General features: G+C 44.9%; 1 protein-coding gene and 1 non-coding gene across 4 annotated transcripts in view; both read left to right on the top strand.

Annotated features, from left to right (window-relative positions):
• The window catches only part of LOC126175344 (BTB/POZ domain-containing protein 1-like), a 633,855-nt gene that overhangs the window by 245,326 nt on the left and 362,319 nt on the right, over window positions 1-26,210 (top strand). The window lies entirely within an intron of this gene.
• On the top strand, window positions 19,979-20,053 carry Trnal-caa (transfer RNA leucine (anticodon CAA)). The gene has a single exon. It is a non-coding gene; the product is annotated as a tRNA-Leu (tRNA).

Here is a 26,210-nt window from a genome sequence, read left to right as displayed (position 1 = left end):
CACCTACACATTCCAAAAACGAAAATGCATATCTCTGACGAAATACCCAAGAAAAGGCAATCGAAGACTTGGGAGAGACATGTAGTATATGTTAAAATTACGTAGACGTGGTATACACCACTGGTTTGAAAAAAAAAAGAAATTAAAGTTTTCGTGACTATAAGGCATTATCAAAAGGAGTTGCTTGAGTTGATATATTTTAGCATCTTTGTGGTGGTTAGACATAAAATGTCAATTATAAAACTGTGGGGTGCAACACAAAGAAGAATGAGCCATAACATACAGACACAGACAGCACAGAACTATAGTGATTAGTGTGATTTGGATAACTATCAGAAACAGTTACTCAAAACCTGCCATGCAGAACACTGGCCACCAGGTCCATAATATAAGTCGTGATTTTCATATACATTTTACATTAAATCGATATCAAGTGGACTTACATAAATAACTAAAATATTAGTTAGTGGTACAGTACATGGAAACAATTTGCTGTACGTTATAATAGAAATTCTCAAAGCTAATTTTCTCAAAAATTTCGTCGAATGCTTGCTTCATTAATAGCAAGAGTACTCTGAAATACTCAGTACTTCTAACAAAATGGTGTGATTTAATTAATATACTTGAATGCCTATGTAATATGAAGTATGTGCCCTTCGTACAGAATGCTGGCAGCCTAAAAAACACTGACCGTCTGCATCCACTACATTTTAAAGGTAAATATAAAGAATAATTATGAACCGATTTTCTTGTCGGCGTTTTTGTATTCATTGCGTCGGATATAGCATACAAGCTCCCATAGACGATTAGCTGTTTTTTCTCTCTAAAAATATGAAGTGACGTATGAGCACTCCCCGAAACGGGTCTTCCTATACTATGATCAGAAATGAAAAGTGACTGAAGCAGAAAAGTCTGAAGTTGCGTAAAGTTGATAGTTATTGCCTTCACCATTCGTAGCGTTAGCTGCCTTTCCTTCCCTAGGCCTTGATTCAAACTCAATTCTGTTGTCACATACTTAACGTCCCGCTTTTCATTTCAGCACCGATGGAAACCACAGCGTTAGAACAATGGAATTTTCACACTTGTCACTGACGGTGTGGTCACAATGCGGAGAAACGTGTAATGTAAATGTCTAGGAGAACTCGAAGGCCGTTACCGCAGCCTTTCGCCGGCTGACGTGCAGTGGCTGTCGGGAACTAAGTCTTCAGACCGTGACGGAAAGACGCGACATGCCAAATCATTTCCATCGATTACACAAAAAGAGCGTGGAGCCGCTACTGTACGCGAAGAAGGTCACGGGTGAACGCGGGTGGCGGACGATTTCTCCTCCCGCAGCTATAATATCTCACACCTGAAAACAGTTTCACTGCTGAGACTGGGGTGCGAAAAACGACGTAAGTATGCCTCAAATGTTCTTTTGAGCGTATGAATGTAGGTTTTCCTTCGTTTCTCTAAAGTATTTCGTACAAATGTCGGGATGATTTCTCCAAAAAGACCACAGAGGAGTAGCTACGCAGAATGACCTGGAAGTGGAAAGGCCTCACAAAACAAACAGTAGGAAAATCAGTTGCCGGACTGAGATTCATTGGAAGAATCTTGAAATGTGATTCATCGACGAAGGATGTGGCTTGTAAGGCTCTTGTTCGACCAAGCCTCGAGTACTGTTCATGAATCTGGGATCCTTTCCAGTTAGGTTCGGTAGAAGACATAGATAAGGTCCAACGCAGATGGCCGCTTTTTGTCACGGTATCGTTTAGTCAGCACAAGAGCGTTACAAACTCCCGTGGCAGGCGTAACAAGAGAGGAGTTGTGCATCGCAGCTGGGTTTACTATTCAAATTTTTGAGAGAGGACTTGCCGTAAAGAGTCGGGAAACATTTTACTTCCTCCTACACACATCTCGCGAAATGACCACGACGAGATAATTAGAGAAATTAGAGTTCATACAGAGACTTACCGACAATCATTCCTCCCACGCGCAATTCTCGAGTGGAACAGGGGACGGAGGAGTCAGTTAGTGATAAGAGAAGTAACCACCGCCACTTACCGTTATGTGGCTTGCGGCGTATGATGTAGATTACGCCAACGTGTACTCAGCTGACGCCTGCATACGATTCGTGTAATTTTTTATTTATTATTAACTTTTCTGATTTAAATTCAAATATGTTTGTTTATTTACTATAACTTTTCTGATGTAGCTTCAAATACTGACTCGTTCCATGACAATGGAGACTGGTTCCTCAATTTGGTCCTACGGAAAGTAAACTAATAAATAAATATCTACATAAACATAAAATCTAAGATCCTGGACACGTAGGCGTTTCCGCTCGAAGAAAGTACTTTAGAAGAGCATCGATTTGCTATCCGATTTTTACTTTCGGCAAGTGTACAACCGTCAGAAATATTCTCTCGGATGAACAAACAGCTGGGTCAGTAGTTGCATGGGCCGTGCGAGCCTTTACGCGTGCGTGGAAAAGTTTAAAACTGGCAATAACAGCATAATCGACGAGCTCCTCTTTAGTCATACTGCAGTAATTTCGACCTCGGCGTTAGAATTTCGTACTTATTCAGGAAGATCGATGACTTACAGTTGAAGAAATAGCTGAAACATATCGAATGAGTATTGGCACAACTCATTTTAACATTCAAAGCAAACTGAACTACCGTAAGATCTGGGTTCCCAGACAGCTAATCATTTATCACGAAAAATGGAGACATTAAAACGGTGTAGCAGACAGGTATCCGAACACGGGACCTCGTTCTTCGCGTACAGTGCTGTTGTCAACTGTGCTCTGTAAGATTCGTAACCCGACTTCACTGAGTGACTGCAGCCAGTACCTCTCTCTCTAACTTTGCAAACTTAGAAAAGTAAACGGAATTCCCAACACTGGAAATGATTGCCATCAGGCTTGCTCGCATACATGAACACGCTGCAAGCTAGTTTGCGAGACATTGACGAGTGCGAGGCACGAATCGTCGGTTGGTCTGGTGCACCGGCCACTCGATTGCAGTTCTTCAGCTGTTTTCCAGTGTTCACAAGATCCACAGGCAGATGGCCCACGCGAGTTCCCACAAAAATCGTCCTCAGAGGGGCCGCGGATTCGAAAGTCTACGTGCAACCGGACGAGTTTCTGACGTCAGAGCATGGAAATTGAACGTTGCAGAGCCTTTCAGAACGTGCAGAGCTATGCCACGCATATAAGATATTCTGAAAACGCACCAGAACGTGACCAGTGAAATGGAAGAACGCCATCTACGTGAAAAGAAGATCTCTTCCCGCTTCAATAGAGCACGTCATGCCTTCTTGGATACGGGTAGAATTGTGTGCTTGATGACGCTTCTAATGAATAGTGCCTACACAAAGTCAGAACTACAAATTACCGCAGTAAGCTCTCTTACGCGTAGGCTCTATATTGTATCTTTGACAAAGTGGAAAGCTAAGTTATAGTTGTCCCATTCTCAGAACTCGCCTACCTCACCTGCAGCTGCGGATTGCTGCTAGGGGGCGCTGCGGCCGCGTATGATCACATTCCGTGACACTTACGGCATTCAAAAGCCGGGTCGTTCCGTTAGGGGCGTTGCATTAGTATGTATACATCACTGATCAAAAAGTATTCCAGAGGAATCGAAGTACTGTTTCATAGCTCGCGCAGTTCGTGCCCTGCATGACAGTTTTCATATCCCTCCAGCTCCTTACCCTCAGCGAATTCGGAGTAACGGAAACGTGCCTTAGTCGCCTGTTTGTGGCCTTCGTACCGACTCTGTACAAAACATTTTGTCACTCGCCATGTTGTCTTTCCCACATACCATTTCGCCCGACTTGGGCAGATTGGGCAGTACGCGTGACTTTGCTGTTGCCTCGTTTCGCTCGCTACGAATTACACTGTACGGCAAATCACCGGCTTTTCAACAGTCCGTAGCATTAAACAGGGACTGTTAACATGGGTCCGGCAAGTGACAGGTACAGAGTTGCTGCCGTCCGGCGATCGTATGTCGCCGCTCGTTGTCACAGCAGAATTCGACTGATTGCCTGTTTGTGGCCTTCGTGATGCAGTGGCTTGGTGTTTCTGTTTACGACTGGAAATGAACTGATCGTATGACATTATGTGTCGGGATACCCTTTCTCAAATTTTTCGGACTCCTATGCAAGTCTTTGTAAATGACGCCACTTCGGCGACTTGGGCATCGAAGATGATGAGATGAAATGATAAGAACAACACAAACATATAGCTCTCGAGCGAAGAAAATATTTGACCCGGCCCGGAATCGAACACCCCACTGTCTAGAGGCAGCAACACTAACCAATAAACCACGAGAGGGACATGACAACGATTTCGACTACTGCAACTTCAGCTATTACCATTAGTGCCAGCGAAGATACGGTGACTTCATCAAAATATACTAAAGAGATATCTGATCAGGAAACAGAAAGCACTCAGTGGCGTATTCAAGAGCACAGTTACACTCACAAGTTGATAAGATAACAAAAAGTATTTATGCGTAGTGGCTACATCAGTAACGTTGTTCAATAACTAAGGTAATGAGTACATAACGAATACTTTGTGATAGTTATGGTTTCGACAACACCCAATACAAGCAGAGGATGCACAAAAATATGAAATATCACAACACATTACAATACCTAACACAGTTTAGTAAAACCATTGGCATTCAAAACAGCATCCAGTCTCCAGTCTCCGAATGGGTAAGTTCAGATCCTGTGTGGCTTTCAAGGGAATCTTATACCGATCTTCCTGGAAAATAGGGGAAAGTTCAGAGATAACGATTATAGGTGTGGATAGCGACACACAACCTTGTCTCCAAAGTAAACCCTAAAGGCTCAGTAGTATTCAGGTCTGGTGACGTGGTAGCCATATGAGATGGGACAAGTTATCATTGTGCTCAGAGACTCAGTCCTGAACGATGTGACATGGGCGAACAAGGGTCTTGTCTTGGAGGACAGCACCCCCTTTGGGGAAGAAACATTGTAGCATGGGGTGGACCTGATGAGCCACAATGGCTACATAACCCTTGACGGTAGTGTGACCTCGCGGAGTACCTATGCAGCTCATGGAATACCACGATATGGCTGTACAAATCGTCACCAAATGCACGCCATGTTTCACTCTTGGGACGGAAACTCAGTGATAAGTTGGAAACAGTGTGCAGAAAGACTCGTCCGATCAAGTAACTTCCTTATAGTCCAGTATTTATGGCTTCGGCACCAAGTTTGTTGTCCCGTCACGGGGATTTACATCAATGATGAGTGGCTTGTAATTCCAGCGCGTAGTGCAGTTCTCAGCTCATAGAGCTCCCTTCTTGTCAGTTTCGTGCTGATAGGAATTGCGAATGATTCATTCAGTTCTAAAGTGACTTTTGGAGCTGTCATTCTCTTGTTTTTCGTCACAATCCTCTTCAATGACGTCTCTGACGATTACTCAGCACACACTTTCGTCCTCGTTGTGACTTAGCGGATGAAGTTTTTCCGCTGTCCCTGCATACAATATAAATCTTTGATATTGTGCCTCTCGAAACAATATACTCTTCAGCTACCTTGCTTCCGGAACCACTAACCACAAGATGAGCACCAACAGATGGTTCAAATGGTTCAAAATGGTTCAAATGGCTCTGAACACTATGGGACTTAACAGCTGTGGTCATCAGTACCCTAGAACTTAGAACTACTTAAACCTAACTAACCTAAGGACATCACACACATCCATGCCCGAGGCAGGATTCGAACCTGCGACCGTAACAGCAGTGCGATTCTGGACTGAAGCGTCTGGAATCGCTCGGTCACAGTGGCCGGCGAGCACCAACAATTTGTCCACGTTCGAATTCACTTATCTGAGACACAATGCACTCAGAGCTACATAGAACACTGCTCTAACCACAACTGATAAGTCCAGCGTCTTTAATGAATTCCACAGATACCGTTCGCGGTCAGATACAACGGTGCAATATGCACGCTTGGCTAGCATCTGCATTTATATTGGAGCACGTATTTCTTGCAGTATTTCCATATTTATGTCCAACCGCTGTACCGTACAAATTTTAATCGTTGCATTTACAGCTCCAGTTTCTGGTCGAGACCACGTCAGCGTGCTGCACACGTCCCAACTTTAGGTTTAGGAGGCGCACCCGTCCACGAGGTTAAAATAAAATTAATTTTCCAAATCACGGATTGAGCACACGGTGTACGGCTGAGAAGAGAGAGAGCTGAAGCGACTGTCATGGGATCGTCGTTGGCGGAAACACAGGAGCCCCGGTTGGAACTGATCTCGTCCCGGCTCAACTACTGCGTGGTCACTATCGCCCCGGCCCGGCAGAGAACAGCTTTTTTCGTCAATGGCGCGGTGAACCGGCTGTGGCCCGTCGTAGTGGCGGCCGGGTCTGACCGCGATCTGGCCGCTATTTCGGGACGTGACCTCAGAGCGCCGAGCCGCATTGTTGGCATTCCCCCGGTCGTGCACGCCGCTCGCTCTCGGAGTCGCTCCGTTTGCGCTGCAAGTCGGGCGCGCCGGGTCGCGCACGGAGCCTCCTCCTCTAGCGGGCCCAGCCTTCCGCTGGCAGCGCGCAGCCGACGCGACGAGTCACTGCGCCGTACCTCGCGTGGCGCCAACTGACTAGCACAGTCGTAAACAATGACAGCCCTCTGTGCCGCGTCATCTACTGCAGTTAATATTAAGGAGTACGGAACGCCAGCAGGGCTACAGTTGAGAGGCAGCAGGTGACGGGTCCTCCCTGTGTCATGCACAAGCATGTAGAAGTAAGTTCGGGTGTGCCCCAGGGACGTGTATTCGGACCATCGCTTTTCGTGTTGTATATTAACGACCTTGCGGGCAATATCAATAGTAACTTTTGTTACCCTTCGTCGCCAGTTTTTTAAAGGCCTCGTCGCAACTGCTATGGAGGCCAAGTTACCACTATAGTTACGGTAGGCCAAGTTTGTGACTTCGTGAAACGGCTTCTGGTGTAGTACCCCACTCCGTCTTCAGGCCACGAGTGGCCTACCGGGACCATCCGACCGCCGTGTCATCCTATGGAGGATGCGGATAGGAGGAGCGTGGGGTCAGCACACCACTCTCCCTGTCGTTATGATGGTATTCTTGACCGAAGCCGCTACTATTCGGTCGAGTAGCTCCTCAATAGGCATCACGAGGCTGAGTGCACCCCGAAAAATGGCAACAGCGCATAGCGGCCTGGATGGTCACCCATCCAAGTGCCGACCACACCCGACAGCTCAAGTGGTTCAAATGGCTCTGAGCAGTATGGGACTTAACTTCTGAGGCCATCAGTCCCCTAGAACTTAGAACTATTTAAACCTAAATAACCTAAGGACATCACACACATCCATGCCCGAGGCAGGATTCGAACCTGCGACCGTAGCGGTCGCGCGGTTCCAGACTGTAGCACCTAGAACCGCTCGGCCACTCCGGCCGGCACACCCGACAGCGATCTCACGGGAACCGGTGTATCCACTGCGGCAAGGCGGTTGCCGGTGCAGAACACCGCTAAAACAATATCTCCCTGCCACTATTACACAGATATGCCCCAGGGTCAGGTAACCGGACAGAACGAAGATTCTACATCACTCCAACAAATTAGTAACAAGGTCACACAATTGAGTTAAAAACTTTACTTATCTTCATGACTAATTGAATAACAAAGTCTGCAACATTGCTAGTAATACAACACAGAAAAGGCCCTCAACACCCAAGTGCAAATAATCGCAGGTAAACTTCACTGTACATAGCAAATGCAATTTACAACAACTGTCTGTTCACCTCTAAGAGATCACTAAACGACGTTCCCTATCTAAGTCTGCCCTGGACGATGATCTATAACCGAGTGGGCGAGAGCTGCTCCTCTCTCTTCCCAGTAGGCTGTAACTAGACTGTTTAGGTTTTTATTTTGGTAACGCCACGTAGCGCTCTGTATGAAAATCACTGGCTGTGCTGTGTGCAGTCTGTGGCTGGTTGGCATTGTTGGAATATTCGCAATTGTAGTGTTGGGCAGTTAGATGTGAACAGCGCTTAGTGTTGTGCAGTTAGAGGTGAGTCACCAGCAGTGGTGGATGTGGGGCGTAGCGTTGCGCAGTTGGAGGTGAGCCGCCAGCAGTGGTGGATGTGGGGAGACAGATGGCAGAATTTTGAGAGCGGACGATCTGGACGTGTGTCCATCAGAAAGAGTAAATTTGTAATTCTGTATATCATGAACTGATATATATAGGACGACTTTTGAATATTATTAAGGTAAATCTCTATCAAAATCTTTCATTTGATAACTATGCCTATCAGTAGTTAGTGCCTTCAGTAGTTAGAATCTTTTATTTAGCTGGCAGTATTGGCGCTCGCTGTATTGCAGTAGTTCGAGTAATGAAGATTTTTGTGAGGTAAGTGATTCATGAAAGTTATAGGTTATTGTTAGTCAGGGCCATTCTTTTGTAGGGATTGTTGAAAGTCAGATTGCGTTTCGCTAAAAATATTGTGTGTCTAGTGTTGATCAGAATAAGTAAAGAGAGAAATGTCTGAGTACGTTCAGTTCTGATCAGCTGTTTGAAAATCAAATAACGTAAGAGGTTTACCAGCACAGTAATTCATTAACTTTTCTATTGGGTCGTTTCCAGGCTTCTGTCCGTTGTCTTCCAGTCATTGGCGAATTGTACTCGGCCCCCAATTGGCCGAGGCGAAGTCGATATCTCCATCCTCAGCGCCGGCCGTGGCGCTGGTGTAACTCGCGTAAGTGGCGAGTCTCTATGGCGCTGGCACCAGCTCGTATCTTTGCGACTGTGGTGCTTTTGTCCTGGCTGTGTCTTGTACAGCAGTAACCTCATACTTTTCAGAGATGATGCATTGCTCTATAATGAAGTACTATCTGAAAGATACTGCACAAATATTCATTCAGATCTTGATGAGATTTCAAAGTGGTCCAAAGATTTGCAGCTTGCTTTAAACGCTCGGATATCTAATTGTGCACTTCACAGAACGAGAAGACGTAGTATTCTGTGACTACAGTATCAGCGAGTCACAATTGGAATCGATAAACTCAAACAAATGCCTAGATGCAACACTTTGTAGAGATATGAAATGGAACGATCACAAGGATATAGTTGTAGACAGAGCAGGTGGGAAACATCCGTTTATTGGTAAAATCCTAGGGAAGTGCAGTCGATCTACAAAAGAGATTGCTAACAAATGACTCGTGCGACCCATCCAAGAATATTTCTCAGTGTGCGGGACCCATACCGAACAGGACTAAGAGAGGATATTAAACGGATACAGACAAGGGAAGCACGAATTATCACAGGTTTGTTTGACCCATGGGAGACTATCCTGAAGATACTGAAGAAAACGAACTTGCAGACTCTTGATGATGGGTGTGAACTATCCCGAAATAGCCTACTTTTAAACCATCAAGACCCTATTTTGATTGATGACTCTAGGAATATACTACAACCATCTACCTATCGTTCCGGTACGGATCGCGAGGATAAGACTAGATTAATTACAGCGCTCACAGACACATTTACACAGACATTTTTCACGTTAATGTGACGAGAAGAAACCCTAACAACTGGTACAACGGATCATACCTTCTATCATGGAGAATGTAGCACAGTATATATGTTGATGTAGATCCGTTGCAACAGATGCCATTAGCTGAGCATGCTCAGTGTTGGATGGTGATTCGCGTGGTAAGATCAGTTCAAGCTACAAACGAGACAGAGGAGTTCTCTTGTAGTTAGAGTCCAAAAATGCAGTACTTCGATAACTGTCGACATGTCAAACAAAACAGTAAACGGCTACAGAATAGAATAAGGGAAGAATTTTCTGTTTTTATTCAGATTTTAAGTACTCGAAAAGTAGAAGTTTTAAGGAACAATTGCCGGTGTGTTGTCGAGCCGGAAACATAGGAAGGGAGCATGAAGGCTGTTGAAATTCCAGTACTGAAATTTAACGCCCTAAGAACTCAGTCTTGGCTCGGGTTTGACACAGCATGTGTCGCTTATAATTTATTTGTGAGTAGACTTTGATTTTCGTGACACTATGTTAGTCGCTACTGGAGATAGACATTAGGGACTTCAGAGATATGTCACACGATGAATGATTTTTGGTATAGTACACACAGCTGGAGTAACGCCAGGCACAGATAAAGTGATTAAAATTTTGCACGAATTGTTCAACACAAGAGGACAGTGCATCAGTTGATGGCAGCCCTAATTCTTATTCAGGATGGCTACACCACAAACCTGCAGTTATATGGTTCACTACTTATGAATACAGTTAGTTTCCTCGAATAAGCGCTAATCTGCGAGGACGAAGGAGTAGCAACTGAACGCTACTTATGTTCTAGATGCCACACAGACGTCAGTTTTGTGGATCATTCGAATGTGGCAGTAGCGTGATGTTGGACTGCCTGGGAACATGAGGGCAGGCGTACTCGTGGTTAAGGTTCCGGTCGACCACGTCTGACCACCACAATGGAGAATCGCCGTACTGTGTACCAGTGGCGTTGAAACCATTTCAGCCGGCCGCTGTGGCTGAGCGGTTCTAGGCGCTTCAGTCCGGAACCGAGCTGCTGCTACGGTCGCAGGTTTTAGTAGTTCTAAGTCTAGGGGACTGATGACCTCAGATGTTAAGTCCCATAGTGCTCAGAACCATTTGAAACCACTTCACATCTGCTCCTGGCAAGTTAGAACAAGTAATGGACTCCCTGTAACATTCTATATCATACCGCACCATTTGTCGGAGACTAACAGCGGCCGGAGTAGTAAATTACCGTCCTACGCGTAGCTGCCGTTAACATCACAACACCAACGGCTGCGTTTACACCAAAGGCTGCGTTTGTAGTGATGCCATGACGGGAAGCGTGAGCTGATGTTGAATGACATTGTGTTCAGCGATGCATCGCGATTCTGCACCACCCTGGAAAATCATCTGTAGCGAGTATGAAAGCGATCTGGGGCGAGGTCCTTTCTTCCGATATTTTGAATAACCACAGTGGTGTTACTCTTCGCGCCACGGTGTGCAGAACTATCGGGTATGATTTCAGGTCGTGGCTGGTAGTGACTGAGGGGAGTGTGACGGAGTAAAGGTTCGTCTCGTACATCCTGCGTCCTCATGTGTTACTTCTCATGCGACAGTATCGCAGTCCCATTTTTCAACAGGACAATGCTCGTCCGCATATGTCACGTGTCTCTATGAATTGTCTGCCTGATGCCGAGAAGCTCATCTGGTCAACAAATTCTCCTATGCAGGGAGATTTTCTCCACCGTATACCAACTCTAGGGATCGTGAGGGGATACGGACCAAAAAAGGTCTAATTAACTTATGTCCGGAAGTGCATGGTTTCCATGCCAGAGATCATTTATTCAGTAATACTTTGCTACAGAGACTGCTGTCTAATACGCACTGCCAAGCACCCACTGTTACAGTACGCATAGTTTCCTCCTCGAGCGTGATATTGTTCCTCATACGTAATGCCCTAGCGCCCTCTCCTGCCATAGTAATTGGTAATGTTGTGTCCGCACTTCTCTTGCTGACTCACTTTGTAGTGGATGTGATACAGCGTTGTACACAATAGTTTCGTATTCAAATCGAGAGCTTGCCGAGTGGTGTTTCCTTACGGAAAGGCAAATGGCAACGGGCGGCGGGCAGCAAGGATGTGTCAGGAGGCCTATCCCTGCCGACAACAACCACAGCATTCAATGTATGTCGTTTGTCTGAGACAGCTTCGTTTCAGGAAACAGGAGATCATGATGGACTTATCCGAAATGTTAGAACAGCAGACTTGGAGGAAAATTTGATTAACACTATGTAAGGCCACCGCCGTGTGAGCACCGGGCAGTTGGCCCGCGAGTACAGGGTAAGCCAGACGACAGTGTGGAACATTCCCCATAACAAGTGTTATTGCCCTTAACACTTACGGCGTATCCAGGGCTTACTAACGACAAATTTTCCACATGGGGGGCATTTTTGTCACTGGTTTCTTCACAAGGCTACCACGATTCCGGGATCTGTGTCGCCCATCATATTCACAGATGACGCCACCTTTACGCGAGTGTTATCTTCAACTTTCACAAGTCATCTGTGGGATAGTATGCAAAACCCCATGGTATTGTGACAGCGAATCATCAGCGTAGGTGCAGCTGGAATGGGTGGGCCGGGTTAATTGGCGACTGTATTTTGGGACCAGTCTTCCTTCCACTTCGCCTATCGGCGTTTGTTGTGGGTCACTTTGCCTCCCCTGCTGGAAGAAGTGCCATTGATGACTCGAAGGATTATGTAGCTGTTATATTATGGTGCTCCAATCCGCTAACGCCCGAACGCATATCAATCGTGTCTTCCATGGTCAACGGATCGGACGAGGGGGTCCAGTTGCATGGTCTGCTCATTTACCGGATCTCAACCCGTGCGATTTCTGCTTATGAGGCCATCTCAAAAGTATCTTGTATGCAGAGCCCATTCCAGATGTGGAGACTCTGGAACAACGTATTCATGCTGCCTTCGACAGTGTTCGGATGCAGCCTGGCCGATGTGAACGTGTGAGACAGAACGTACTACGGCGCTTACACGCATGCGTTGAAGCACACGGAAACCATTTTAAACACATACTGTAACTGTTGCTCCATGGTACAGCGCACATTAGACCGCAGTCTCTGTAACAATGTGAATAAATGGTCTCTAGAATGGAAACCATGCATTTCCAGACATACGTTGACTGACCTTTTTTTGTTTCGTATCATCTCATCGATCAGTCCCTAGAGTTTGTATACGATGCAAAAAATCACCCCGTATAAAGTGTGTGGGACCAGCTCAGGCGTAAACTCTGTCTGAATGCTAGAATCCAGGGTATCACGGACTAGTTGCAACAGTTGTAGACCAGTTTGCATCAGGAGAGGATACAACGGTTTTATCACATTTTTCCCGACTGAATCAGTGGATGCACCCAGGGCCAGGAGGGGTGCAACCTCAAACTGATAAGTGGACTCATACTGCCACGTCCTTTGTAAACTGGACTCGATATTTTAATCACCGAAATAACGTCACCTTTCCTGTCAAGCCGTGACGTTTCGTTTCGTTTCCTTCTCCCATTTTGAGTGCTTCACCTTTTTGTCAGCCAGAGTACATGACGACCAGTGTATCTTTTAGTGTTTCTGTTTATTTTAGGAATGTATAAAGGTACAAAACTGATTGCTTCCTGCAGGAAGGCAGTATTAAATTCAGTGGATACTGGATGGCGCGCAAGTCATTTCACCCTTAGTCAAGATGAAAATATAGAATTTCCTGTTTCCCGAAGTCAATTTATGTTTCTTACACGATTTCACCCGTTATCATACAAAGCTGAGAATTCTTCTCTTCTTCATTACCACGTACCTGAAGGCCACCTGATTTACTTTTAAGGTATGTTTACATGGACCATGCAAATTGCATATTGTCGTCAGTATGGCCCGGAAAAAATAGTAGTAAGTGATTAAACTTTTATTCCATTCGTAGCTGATGTGTTTAAGCTCGCATAAGGATGAAATTTTAATCAAAATATATGACAGAATGGACGTACTGGTAGGGTTTGGTCAAGGTGTTCATGGAGTAACACTTTCCATTTCCGTCAGTTCATAATTATTGGGATGCCTTACCTTGAAATTCACTTCATACTGTGCTGTATCTGTGATCAAACTGGATACGGCTGATTTCCTGTCCTGTTTAGAGTTAATTTTCCCACGATCAGACCACGTCACGCACCTCTCAAAACAGATCACGAACACGAGTCAACGTATTTTTAGTTGACCTCTCTGTACCCGTTCCTGTTACGGAAGGTGTCTAATACTGGAAAATTTTCATGGCCCCCTTTAGCACAGACACGGAAAGTGTCGTAGACAATGTCCGAGAATTTAAGTTGTGATCTGTTTAAAACCTTTTACAGAAATCTGATAAAACTCAATTTATGTAGAAATAATCGACATATCTTTCAGAACATTTTATCTGTTAGGTACAATATTATCAGTCGAAGTTGGCTACAGTTTTAGTCCCCTCGGGCAGAGCTGTTTTATTCGTTTCAAGCAGTGGCGTGCGGTGTTCGATTTGCAAAACTATTACATGCTCCACGGTTTTACGGAGCATCGTGCCATCCAGACAGCAAACTATTTCACGAATTTCCGTTGTTTCTGCGAGCCGTCATGCAATTTGCCGCCACGACGAGACTTCCTGTCCGGTAGGCGCAGCTCTGGCAAAAAGCTGCCGGTGGCAGGTGGACGAGAACCTGCACACACAACGGCGCGGGCTAAGCCGGCGAGCTTCCCGCGCGAACTTTGTCTACCACAGAGCAACAGCTGTTAGCTGTACAACATGTAGGACACGTGACGTGGTCGTGTTAACAGAACCATTGTGTCCTTCGATAACTGCTCACAACTCATTCAGTAACGATAAGCAGGAGGACATTGCCCTAGGCATGATGCGAGTCGGTCCACTATGTTGCTTACTGATAAATACTTGCCGTCAAGCAACACTTGTGGGCGGTATTACGAAAGAGAATGACAAGACCTTCCACTGCATAGTCGTTGCTTTCAATGGCGCCGCCAGGTTTGAGCGGCATCCCCCGTCGGAGGTTGGAGTCCTCCCTCGGGCATGGGTGTGTTTGTTGTCCTTAGCGTAACTTAGTTTAGTGTGTAAGACTAGGGACCGATGACCTCAGCAGTTTGGTACCATAGGAACTTACCAAGAATTTACAATTTTCCAATCGCGCGTACTCTGCATTCTTCCAGACGTTAGATAAAACCAGTTGGTAAAACACTAGGAGATCAAAGTGTTATTCATTCATAAGAGCACATACACAGTGTGAATAACATACGCAGATGAACTTGTAATAAAAATTGTTGTCTTTGTTTACGGTAATGATTGATCAGCAGTGACACACACGTTGCGCTTGTGTCATGACACTGGTTTGTGAAGTTCATAAGTTTGGCCACCGAAACTCTATTTCTCACAGTTCCCATCATTTAATATTTCATTTTTGTACTTCACAGTCTTCGGTTCAGTTTACTGTTTTCGTCGGATCATTAAAATTTTGCTATAAGCTGTGCCGACATGAATACTAACAGTAAATACAGGCGAGAATTTTACCTTTACGTAACTTCTGTGCTATAGAATGAGCAAAGGTTGTGCGACAACATGTGTTTTAGGTGGAGAGTCGCCTAAGTAACACAAAGTAGTTTCAGACCCACAGAAGGTATCGAAACAAGGTTTCCTATGTGTAACAGTGCAAGAACAAAGTTTCTTCTTTGCGATCAGTGTTCGTAACCTTTCCAGCTAGAGTGTTAGTGAACCAACAATATACTTTTTTAAATGTCACCATTTATGTTACCTGTTGTTGAGGGGCTTTGAAAAGAAAATACATAGTAATAGAGTGGTTATTATAGTTTTCACTGAAATCTTTGTGAGAATAGCCCCGAGTTGTGGCAAATAAGAAGACCAAGGCTCATTTCGTTTGCGCTTTAAAGTCCGGTAAGATGTCGGAATATTGCACTGTGCCTCCACACACACCGCGTTCCTCGCCTATTGTCTGAAAAAGTATCACTGACGACATTAACTATCATCGTGAATTAAAACGCAGCCTAAAACTTGTCTACGAACTTTGAGGACAAATTGCTGACGTCATTACATGTAAGAAATGTTACACAAAGATTTATACGTAAATATTTGGTTTACTGGTTGCATGCAGAGAGAGTAACCAAAATAAATATTCACTGTTCTTTCTACTGATGTCTGGTTTCGCTTTAGTCTTAGGACAAATGAATAGTGCTTCCGTTTGAGCCAGCATCAACTGGCACTTTGACCAAACCACTTGCGCGATTCAATCGCAATATGACGACCTTATACGAAAGTGTTCCACAGTTCGTCACGGTGAAATTTTAAATTTGTAATACTATTGTAGCGCGATGTTCTGTACACTTACCCGGTCAATGAGAGCTTTCGGGACACGTGTTCAGATAACATATCGTACTTATCTCGATGTCAGCAACCTCCAACGAGGTATACATATTTCAAACGTAGTCTTTGTATGCATCTTCTCAGGATTATTCAAATGCTGTCTGTCTTTTTTTGGAACGAACTTTTTCTCTTCACTCACGGTACTTGTCGTTGACAAAAGTAACGTCTACTTTACTTTTGATCTTCAAGCTTGCATTCTATACCGGTCGCTCTTGCGTCAGGCCAGTCTTTCAGGCAGTGTTAGACGTACGTTAACAATGGATAGGTTTACTGAGGAAGAATAGGCCGATATGCATCTCGTCTATGGGTTCAGTGAATGCAGTGGAAAAGCGACATGACGACGCTATGCTCAGCTGTTCCCGCAGCAACGGCGACCATATCACAGAAGTTTTGCATCCGTACGTAGGCGCTAAAGAACAACCGGCTCCTGCTGTGTTACACGTTTTGGTGATCGCGTTACTACAGCCTTTTTTCACTGTTGTGGAAGTATTTTCACAGAAACGAAGATAATTCTGGTAAAAAAAGAGGAATAAATCACGATTACATTATTACTCTGTAACGAAACGCCTTTCAAATTTTTAAATAGAGGTGAAACCCAACCACGCCCACACCGGCATGATGGCCAACTCAAAAGGTCTACTGCCATCTTTGCATAAGGGTTAGTTTTCACTAGTATGGGTACTGCGATGTTTGCGTACGTCTGGTTAAGGTTAATCATTAATACGTGCTCATCTGGAGATAGACTGTGTCGAACTCGAACGAAGGGTAGCGGTTTGGAGGGCAGAGGAAAAAAAAGTGCCAAGACAAGAGCCAAGGGAAAAAATCCTCTGCGATAGTTAGGTCGGGTGGTAAGAGCAGTAGCGGGTGTATTGCTGCCTGCGACAGGTCATGCAAGGGTAGGCTTTGCTAGTAGTGGGTATCATGCAGGTCGATACCTTTGACGTTGTGCGGTGCTGTTGCTCGGCGGCTGCCGCTGGGTGCCTGTGTTGAACTCTCGATCAGCGTCAGTAACCTGCAACAGTTAGGTTTATCATCGTTTTTGTGTCCGATAGGTCATATATCGGATGCACAGTGTAGGGTGATGTTGGCGATTTGTTTGTGCGTCAGTGGGCGTGCTCGTCAATTTCCCTGTTGTGGCCTGTTGGTCGGCTCTAATAGCAGCTGGTAATTTCCAGTCAACGTTGCTGATATGCAGGGGCTTGCCGACGTTTGTCGCTTGTTGGTGTATGTTAGCTTCCCATAGGTGATCATGCCCTACCTAGTAGTGTCTTTGGCCGCTTATGCTTCCACCTATGGTGGAAACGCCGGCCACCACGCGTCTTTCATACAAAATTACTCAGAAAACATGCCTGAAGAACCTTTCAAAATTTAACGGCTGCGGTTTTGGATCACCCTGTATATAGGAAATTCTAAGACAAAAAAACGGCGCACTACGAACGAACTGTCCGAATGGGCCGAAAATCGATAGATGTGGTGTACATGTATAGATAAACAAATTACTACAATTTCAGAAAAATTGGGTGATTTATTCAAGAGAAACAGCTTCACAAATTGGACGAGTCAGCAACGCCTCTGGCCCATATGCAGAGAATTATTCGGTTTGTCATTGACTGAAACGTTGTTGGATGTCCTCTTGAGGAACATCATGCCAAATTCTGTCGGATGGCGTGTTAGATCGTCAAAATCCCGAGATGGTTGGAGGGCCCTGCAGTAATGCTCCTAACGTTCTCAACTGGGGAGAGACCCGGTGACCTTGCTGGCCAGAACACGGTTTGTCGAGCACGAAGACAGGCAGTAGGATCTCTCGCCGTGAGTTGGCGGGCATTATCTTGCTGAAATGCAAGGCCAGGATATATTGCCGTGAAGGGCAACAAAACGGGCCTTAGAATATCGGCGACATACCGCTGGCCCATTAGGGTCCCGCCGATAACGACCACAGGAGTCCTACTATGAAAATAAATGGCACCCCAGAACATCAATCCTAGTTGCCGTGTCTATGACGGGTCACAGTCAGGCTGGTACCCCACGACCGTTCGGGGCGTCTCCAGACACCTCTCCATCCAAGAATCCGATTGACTGGAGTAGAATTGTCCTTAGTAATGAGCCCCGCTTTGAACCGAGTCCAGACGATCATAGAATGATGTTTCTTAACAGTTTATTAATAAAGACTGTTTAAATAGAGAAGATTTAGGAATTATTTTTTTTATTTGTGTATTTTATGTTTCACAGAATTGCTCATAGAACATCACATTGTTTAAACATTTTCAACTGCCGGAAATTGAACGTGCGTACTCACATGGCACAAGAGCACATCCACATGGCCCGGCGAAAAAATCTAGCTTAATGTACGGAATTAAAAACATTCGGAAAATTTCAAAGTCGATATTCTGTATAATTTTTGAGAGATGCACCGAGCTGACTTGGAGAATTGACATTTGAGTTTATGTAACATATAATGTGGTCAAAATAGATGTTGCATATTTGTCAAAATTTTAATATTGAACATTGTGATCTAGAAATACGTTATGGTTCAAATGGCTCTGAGCACTATGGGACTTAACTTCTCAGGTCATCAGTCACCTAGAACATAGAACTACTTAAACCTAACTAACCTAAGGACATCACCCACATCCATGCCCGAGGCAGGATTCGAACCTGCGACCGTAGCTGTCGCGCGGTTCCAGACTGTAGTGCCTAGAGCCGCTCGGCCACTCCGGCCCGCAAATACTTTATGATAACAGTACACTGGCCGATTTGTAATGTAATTCTAGCTGAAACAGTCCATTTTTCGACCGTGAGGTGGCAGTATATACAGACTATGGCAAACGTGTCACCTATAAACATTGCAGTAGTTGTGTTGAGTGTTATTATGAGACTTGTGTTGCTTCAGGATGGTTCTGACAAAAGTGAGGAACGATATAGTGCAGTCATGCTGATGGAGCAAGGAATGAGGAAGGAAGTCGACACAGCGAAAGTCGCTGTTAGTGAATCTGGTGATCCGACCTGCCTTGCTGCCATTCATAAACGGCGTTCCAAGGGGTGTTTTCCAACAGGATAAGGCGCTCGACCACATACTGCTGTTGTAACCCAGCATGCTCTGCAGAATGTCTACATGTTGCCTTGGCCTGCTCGATCACCATATCTGTCTCCAATAGAGCTCATATGCGACATCATTCTAAGACAACTAAACTGTCTTCCACAACCAGCATTAACGGTCCCTGTGTTGACTGACCGAGTGTAACGGACTTGGAACTCCATACCATAAACTGACATCTGGCACATGTACAACACAGTGCATGCACGTTTGCATGCTTGCATTCATAATTCTGGTGATAACACCGGTTATTAGTGTACCAGCATTTCCCATTTGTAATTACTTACCTCGCGCTTACATTAACCAGTGATCTCACATGTTCGTATGACCTTTCTCCCTCCATTTCCAGTCAGAAATATATATATATATATATATATATATATATATATATATATATATATATATGTATAAAATAAAAATTTCTCGAATACGTTTGTCGAGGTAAGGTGTTTAAGTGATTAACATTGCAATATCATTGGTTAATGTGAGCGAGAGATAATTCATTGAAAATGGGGTATGCTAGTGCATTAATAATCATTGTAATCCAGAATGAGATTTTCACTCTGCAGCGGAGTGTGCACTGATATGAAACTTCCTGGCAGATTAAAACTGTGTGTCGGACGGAGACTCGAAAGGCAAAGGTCCCGAGTTCGAGTCTCGGTCCGGCACACAGTTTTAATCTGTCAGGAAGTTTCATATCAGAGCACACTCCGCTGCAGAGTGAAAATCTCATTCTAGAAACATCCCCCAGGCTGTGGCTAAGGCATGTCTCCGCAATATCCATTCTTTCAAGAATGCTAGTTCTGCAAGGTTGGCAGGAGAACTTCTGTAAAGTTTGGAAAGTAGGAGACGAGGCACTGGCAGAAGTAAAGCTGTGAGGACGGGGCGTGAGTTGTGGTCGGGTAGCTCAGTTGGTAGAGCACTTGCCCGCAAATGGCAAAGGTCCCGAGTTCGAGTCTCGGTCCGGCACACAGTTTTAATCTGCCAGGAAGTTTCAACCATTGTAAGCGCCAGAATATTGAACGAGAGCTTGCAAACGAGTATGCATTGTGTTGTATAGGTCCCGGATGTCAGTTTGTAGGATGGAATTCCATGCCTTGGTCTGTCAATACAGGGACGGTTGATGCTGTTTGAGGATGACACTTTAGTTGTCGTCCGATGATGTCCCATATGTGCTCCATTGTAGACAGATATGGTGACTGAGCAGATCAAAGCAACATGTAAATACTCTGTAGAGCACGTGGGATACAACTGCGATACACGGGCGGGGATGAGCATTAATAAAACCGACAAACTTCAAAGACGGATTTCTGATTGGGAATCGAGGAGAAAAGGTCCCATGAATATCTGTCCAGAAATGCATTGTAGCCACCGTAGATGAAGCTGACAAATGAAAGTTCCTCTGACCACGAACCCTGTGTTTCTTGAGTGTCGCATGCTATGTGATAGACGCACCAGCATACTAGAAGCAGCAGAATGATCCAGTATTCATTTCGAGGACAAGGCGAGATGGTGTTTGTGTACGGCCAAGGAGATGGAAACGGTCGAGGGCAGCACAGTTATATCAAAGCAAGTACGCTCACAGACACCAGCCACATAACGCAACATTCCAAGCCCGTTTTGGGCGTGTGTGTGATCATGGTTCCTTTCAAACAGACAAAAATGCAGGGAGGTGGAGGACTGGGCCTACATCAGATTTGGAGGACCGAGTTCTGCAGAATATTGAGACGAACCCTAATACAGGATCCAGGCAAGTGGCCCACCAACATGGTGTAAGCCAAAGTATGATTATGTGTATCCTGAGTGACAACCGCTACTATGCCTGTCACCTGCAACGAGTGCAAGGATTATCAGCGGCTGATTTCCCTCTTCCAGGAAAGATTTTGTCGATGGTTTTCGCACCAGATCATCACAGTCCTCTTTACCGACGAAGCAGCTTTTACCAGAAGTGGCATCATCTGTCTGCATCCCATAAAGGCCACTAGGAACATATGTTGTGACGAGGATGCGATGCAGCTCTGTACACCGTTTCGGGACGATTTGTTGTCGTTGCACGAAAACCGTCTGTTTCCAGACGCTTGTCCATAGCACGTTTTTGCCTCCATTTACAGTGAGGATCCCGTCCCTGCAGTTTGTCGGTTTTATTAATGTTCACCCTGTGTGTATAGGGAGTTCCACAGTTCACGTTACACACTTCTGGAGATTGCAGAGGGAACTTACTAGATCAAGTTTTACACAGGAATCTATATACAGAAACGGTTCGTTTCCTGTTGTCAGGAAAACAAGAGCTGCTCAGTCGTGTGGTAGATGTTACGCAGTCCGTCTGTTACGGTAGGCTACCCACATTCATGATTAGTACGATGACGTGATGTCACATGATGTCCTCTGTTTCCATGTGCCTTGTTATACGAGTACTTTCTGATGATGCGTTCTTTGACAGTATGGTGACTAGTATTGCACTAATAGGATGCCTGACTACACATTCGCAGGGTACACCGATATGTCGTTAATTTACGGCGAAGCTCGCTGTAATGGAAGAGAAGCTCATCATCTACACCACCAGTACTTTCCAGATCATGTGAATCCATCTCATCCCATGTTTGCCAGAGTAGAACAACGACTGCGGAAAATGGGAAATTCACAAGCGATAGATCAAACTGTGGTGCTTCAAGATGGCTGCGCACTGTCGTCTTTAAAGAGGAAGTGCTTCATCTAGTTGAAGAAGACCCATTTCACGTGACTTCCACGTGTCTCTCTCATCTGTATGGCGTGTTCTGCATGAACAGCAACTCCATCCTATCACCCTCAGAAGGTATACGCCATGCTCACAGCGGATTTTGTGCAACATGTCGATTTTTGTACTTGATCTTTACACCGTTGTGTGGATTTTCCTCAGTTTCCAAGGCGACTTTTTGTTCACCGACGAAACGCACTTCAGCAGGAAAGCTGTTTTGAACGCTCGAAATAACCACATTTGGAGTCAAGAAAACTCTAAAGCAACGTTTACACGAAGATTTCTGCACACCTTCGGCATCAGTGCCTTCGCAGGTATCTCCGTTTGTCGTGTGATTTGGCCGCACATCCTTTTTCCCCCGCTAACAGGTGCTAGGTGCTTGATATTCCTGCTACAAGTGGTGGCGGAGTTTAATGAAGATGTGCCACTGGACATTCGGCGCGAATTGTGATTCCAGCATGATGGCGCGGCAGTACATTTTGCAGTCGCCTCTGGAGACATGCGGATCGGTCGAGGTGGACCACATGTTTAGCCATCAAGATCCAAAGATGTAACCCCTTTGGACTTTTCCTTGGGGGGGCCGTATAGATGACGTAAAAATACAAATCCTTGATTGACATGTGGTCTTCTTGTCAGTATAAATGGATGAACGTTTAATTGAACTGTTGAGAAACAAACACGCAGGTTCCACACCAAGTCCATAGGAGCCTCCGAGGAGTTCTCGAGTGACGACAGCTCCTTGGACGAGGGCGGGTAAAGACAGAGGAGGGGGGGGGGGGGCGAGACCAGGTGGCGGCACCGCGCGCGACTCGCGACCCACTTGCAAATCCGCGGCAGGTGCGGCCAGCCAGCCTCTAGCCTCTTCCTGTTTCCGCCGCACGCTCTCCCACCCTCCCCGCGCAGAAAATTCGCCTCGAGGACGACTCGTACGCTTTTATTTTTCCTCCTCCCGCTGCCGTCTGGCTCTCGTTGCGCCGCTGCAACGGCGGACACGCCAAACGTTTTTGTGCTTTCCGCCGACCGCCGGGTACTGTGCGGCGTGCACCGGTTCCTTATGTTACGACGTCAGTACTCTCAGCGTCTTGTTTGTTCCAGTCTGCTGTGAAACCCATTGCTATACATTACAGATTTTCCTGCTCTCCAACCTCGTCAGTTAAAAATTCACCCGATTGTACAAGAATATATTTTCTACGTGAATGAAGACAGAAACCGAAAGTTAATCTTGCCGGCAGCTGTGAGTATCCGGTTTACGTGGCAATGGCAATCGGGAAACTGCTATTGATGTGCGGTGTTCACAGGATGGATTCATAGTCAGGGGCTCGTATTGTTAGGCAATAAATAGATTGTAATCATACTTATAAACTGCATTTTTGTGCAAACCCACACTATTTAAATAGCACAATGCGTAGTGACTTAACTAAAGTAAGGTAAATTAGAATGCCATTGTGTTTGCTCCAGCATTCTAGTGCGAGTCGTTTACGAGATACCGTATTTTGAAAAGTTCCCACAGCGACACTTGAACAATACCTGTGGTAGCACACACTAAAGAACAAGTGCATACAGTAGTTACGTCGATCTAGACCAGTAACGAGAGAAGTGACTATCATAGGCTGTGTTCAAAACGACCACCTGCAGCAGCATTACACGTTTCCAGTCTGATATGGAATGGCTGCTGCACACGTGCTATCATTTCAACAGTGATGTCCGAGCAGGTTGGAGTAATAGTCATTGCATATCATCGGACGTAGCTGGTATGACCTTGTTGACAGCCTCTTTCAACTTTCCTCACAGGAAAAAATCTACAGACATCTAATCCGGCGAACAGACTGGTCGAGGTACAGGTCCTCTGGGTCCAATCCAATGACTTGAAAACAATTCGTGAAGACATGCTGTAGTACTTCCTGCACATGGTACCACATGTTGATCCTAGTCTGCATCCGTGGAAGAAGATCTGTTAGGAGACTGTGATAATTGAGTGCGTTCGATTTTCTCTCTATGAAAATCCGGCCTATGGGCTGATAATCCACTATCCCACACCATACGTTTACACTCCATGGACGCTGACGTTCCACCTGACGAAGACAATAGGGCTCCTCAACAGACAAATGTTTCGGCGGCCTATCTGGCCACGATTGATGAATGTGGTTTCAGCACCAAAAAGGATACGTGATATCTCTGGACAACCCTGTCTTAATGCCAATGTACAAAAGCTAACACGATTCTCAAAATCGTTCCCATGCAGTTCATGATGGAGAGAGGTATGATAGGTCCGAAACCTATGTCGATGGAGAATGCGTAGGATACTTGCCTGACTCATGCAACTTCCTCGTGCGATTGTGCGGGAGCTAACGTGCGGATCAATTGCAACAGTAGCAGGAACATTAATTTCACCCTCTTCTGTCGTTACTTGTTTCCTTCTGTTACGTTGTCTAGGTGTCACATTACAACTTTCACGTAACTGGCTGAAGAGGTTGATAAATAATTGCTGCGATGGTCTATTGGGATTTTTGCCGCAAACAACGTACAAGAACGAACTGCATTGTTTCTACACTCTCTGCATACAACATGCGCATGTCGGCTTTTCTGCACTCACGACCTGTCGCACACTAACTGACTAGCAAGTCGCGATGCACTCCAGAAACACACAAGCTCACTGTAAGCAACCATAACAACATCGTATCTGGCAACTATGCAGCTGAATAGTACAAACAAGTGTCCTTCTGCAAACATTTCAAAATACCATGTCTCGTAGACGACTCACACTAGAATACTGCAATAAAAACAACTGACATTCTAATTTACCCTACTTTTAGTTTGTTAAATATACTTTATAAATATTGTTACAATCTATTTATTGGCTAACAATACGCGCCCCTGACTACGAATCCATTCCGTGAAAACCACACATGAATAGCAATTTCCATTTCCGCAATATTTTAGGTGATTCACCCTCATGCAGGATGAATCACATAAAACTTGCACCGCACATATTGCGGGAATGGCAACAGATCTGAAAAGTTTCGAAATTCAGGCATACATTATCTGTTCAAAGATGGCAACAACATTCCACATATTTGATGAGAATTATGCTAAATTTATCTAACTTACAATTATATATATTTACAATTATATATATTTACAATATGTACAATTATATATATTTACAACTTTATGTATATCAGGTGACGGTCATATTCAATATTTTTGAAAGATAAATGAAAACTTTGTTCCAAAACTTAAATGTAAAAACTGCTGTAAGGTGAGTTCAAAAAATGGCTCTGAGCACTATGGGACTCAACTGCTGTGGTCATCACGTAACTAGAACTTAGAACTACTTAAACCCAACTAACCTAAGGACATCACACACACCCATGCCCGAAGCAGGATTCGAACCTGCGACCGTAGCAGTAGCGCGGCTCCGGACTGGAGCGCCTAGAACCGCACAGCCACCGCGGCCGGCTGTAAGGTGAGTGCTTATATGTGACACATATACTCCTTTGAAAATAAAACTTTGTAGTTGTATGCATAAGGTAAACTTTTTCCTAGTTTCTATTTCATTTATGTGGGAGATATACTCTTGTCATTTAAGTCGAATGTTTTTGAAACACCAAATAAATGGTTCAAATGGCTCTGAGCACTATGGTACTCAACTTCTGAGGTCATTAGTCCCCTAGAACTTAGAACTAGTTAAACCTAACTAACCTAAGGACATCACACACATCCATGCCCGAGGCAGGATTCGAACCTGCGACCGTAGCGGTCTCGCGGTTCCAGACGTCAGCGCCTAGAACCGCACGGCCACTTCGGCCGGCTTTTGAAACACCCTGTACTTCTATAGCCAGGCCTGGTTGGCCAAAAAATTGCTGCAAAGTAACTAATGAGATGTCGTAAGCAACATTCATTACTGTTAAAGTAGAGCACCCGGATTTGAAAGTAATTCCCTACCTGTCTTTTCTGATTGAAGCATACAAAAACATGTCTCTGACTGTTTTTAGCCATTTTCAAAATTATTTTCCTTTAATAAGCATCCTAACCACGCGCAACATAGCGGCAGTCGTTTCTAAAGGAGTGTTAAGCAACACGTCTGAAAAGATATGAAATTCAGTTATGCATGATCTGTTCAAAGATAGCAACGTACTTGATGGAATCTGTGCTAAATTCACAATAATGTAAATAATTTAAAAAATTTCTAGCAGACTAATATAACAACCACCGTCAAGAAAATCTCAAAATTTCATTCAGCGACATATTCTAAGGTCTTTTGACCTGTGCATTCACTTGGCTATTGGACTATCCAGTCACGTTAATGTGGCCACCTATCAAACGCCCGAATAACCACTTTTTTCTGCGCGTCCCCGTGCGGGAAGTGCAGGAAGAGCGTCAGTGCGGTTTTA

This window comes from Schistocerca cancellata, chromosome 3 (genome assembly GCF_023864275.1).
Source record: "Schistocerca cancellata isolate TAMUIC-IGC-003103 chromosome 3, iqSchCanc2.1, whole genome shotgun sequence".
Lineage (NCBI taxonomy): Eukaryota > Metazoa > Arthropoda > Insecta > Orthoptera > Acrididae > Schistocerca > Schistocerca cancellata.
Note: the sequence above shows the minus strand (reverse complement) of the source record. Positions and strands in the feature narration are given on the sequence as shown.